Below are 2,249 nucleotides of genomic sequence, written 5' to 3' on the forward strand. Positions count from 1 at the left end.
GACAACCGTGGAAATGGAAGAGTCCAAAATCTGTAGGTCAGGCTGTGGGGCTGGCAACTCCAGTGACGGTTCTGGATGAACTCCACAGGAGAGGCTTCCTGGCTGAAGCAGGAAGAGTGACTGTCTCTTCTGAATCCTCCTTAAAAGCCTCTGGTGATTAGCTTAAGCATCACTCATTGCAGAAGACACTCCCCTTAGCTGATTACAAATGCAATCAGCTGTGGATGCAATCAGTGTAATCATAATTTAAGTCCATGAAATGTCCTCATAGCAACAGATAGGCCAGCACTTGCCCAACTAGACAACTAGGTACCACCACCTGGCGAAGGTGACATATGAACATGACTATATATACCCTTAAATTATTTCTGTTCTAGAAATAATTTAAGTGCATATAATGTATACTATGTATATATGTATATTTATCTTTGGAAAATAGTATGTTTTTTCAGAAAGTTCTAAATAAAATACAATTCCTTACACTTATGTCTTGATTTCTTCATGTGACCTAGTGGGAAGGGCGATATGAAGGGAAGATCTCACTGATTTAATCCCATTTCTTTGGGCTCAACCTTCACTGGAGTTGCCAGGATTTCAGATAGGCTGGATGCAATCAATTTTGATTAAAATCAAGAACCCGTTTCTCCAACTGATAACATTCAATGTATTTTCTTATGAGGGAAATTTGGCCAAAATGAAAAGAGCAGTTTTTTTTTTTAACCAACAACTTCAGAAGCTAAGAATTCTCTCATACACACTTTTTTGTTTCCTATAATGTCTATTACAAAGTATGCTTTTTCCTGATTGATTAACTGACTTTATACTAGATGCATGTAGGCTTAAAAGCAATGCAACATGAGTTCTTTGCAGAAATTCCATGTTAGCTTTCTCCTTAAGTGAGTTATGCTGATCTTCTTTCATTATTTTAATTCAGTAAAGTTTATTGTTCATTCTCCCTCATTCAGAAAACCATAGAATACCAGTACAGTCATATAAAACAATCAGCTTTAAATGAATAATTGCTTTTTGTGCTCAAGTATTTTTTTTTTTTAAATATGGAATGCTTCATGAATTTGCATGTCATCCTTGCACAGAGGCCATGCTAATCTTCTCTGTATCGTTCCGATTTTAGTATATGTGTTGCTGAAGTGAGCACAGCACTCAAGTATTTTACTGACTTGGTATACTTTTTAAAATATTGACTAATTTGTAGTCTATCTCTGATATATCTCTCAGGACATACAATTCCTGAATGTGGCATCAGTCACTTTCATTTCTCTATGGAATCAGCCAACCTGTAATTCATTATGGAAGAGAGATTTTTCATAATACAGCATTTTTTTTTCACATCCTTGAAGGAAGGAGATCTTCAATCCAATGAGGTCTCATAATGGTTGGAGATTTTATTGGCCATTTAGGCCAAATTATTTTGAATCTACTCTGTAAAATATCCTCCAAAGTCATTTATTCTCTTGAATACTTCATGTAATGGGGAAAGTACCATCTCACTTACTGTATATACACTTAAGGCTAAACCAAGTTTGCCTATTTGAGTAAGAGTGGTCTCTAATCCACCAACAGATTTCTGTCTTGAGAAATATGGGGCTTCATCTCTGCCTGAAAGTTATGCCTAGGCTTCCCCGCATCCTGGACATCTGGAGGGTGTGCTCTGCAATTGTAGACAATCTGTGATTGTTTAGACTGTCTGGTAGCAAGACAGGCTGGCTTCATTTGGGGCTGGATGCAGGGGCAAGTGGATAACAGCTTGCAGAACAAGGAGATTCCTGGCTAGATGCTTGCTAGAAAGAGAATGTTATAAGTGAGGTTAGATTTCCAGCTGTCTCCCTCAAAAGTACATGATTAGGATGATTAAAAAGGGAGAATATGTAATATGTGAATCAATAACTTTTTCACTGATTTTTTCTAACATATTTTGGCAGCATAGTTCTCCGAAATTTAATTTTTAGAATCTGGTTTTCTTTTTTTGCTTCAGAACAACTGTCCAGATTGCTGATAGACCCACAACTTTTCATAGTACAATTTTGAGCACATTCTTTTTCATTTGTTGGTTAACACATTATTCATTGTACTAAAAATTATTTCTGTTTCAGCATTCCAGAGAATAACATAATTTCATAACATAACAATGTGATTTCAGTAATGTCAAATCAAAAACCAACTTTAATGGTACCTTGTAAAATGGTGTAGTTTGCTCAGATATTTCCATCTTCTTGTAAAGGAAATTTCAA

General features: G+C 35.9%; 1 non-coding gene across 1 annotated transcript; it reads right to left on the reverse strand.

Annotated features, from left to right (window-relative positions):
- Positions 1-1,049: 1,049 nt before the first annotated feature.
- On the reverse strand, positions 1,050-1,156 carry LOC143648948 (U6 spliceosomal RNA). The gene has a single exon (XR_013158845.1). It is a non-coding gene; the product is annotated as a U6 spliceosomal RNA (small nuclear RNA).
- Between the last annotated feature and the right edge of the window lie 1,093 nt (positions 1,157-2,249).

The sequence above is a fragment of the Tamandua tetradactyla genome, chromosome 10, assembly GCF_023851605.1.
Source record: "Tamandua tetradactyla isolate mTamTet1 chromosome 10, mTamTet1.pri, whole genome shotgun sequence".
Classification (NCBI taxonomy): Eukaryota; Metazoa; Chordata; class Mammalia; order Pilosa; family Myrmecophagidae; genus Tamandua; species Tamandua tetradactyla.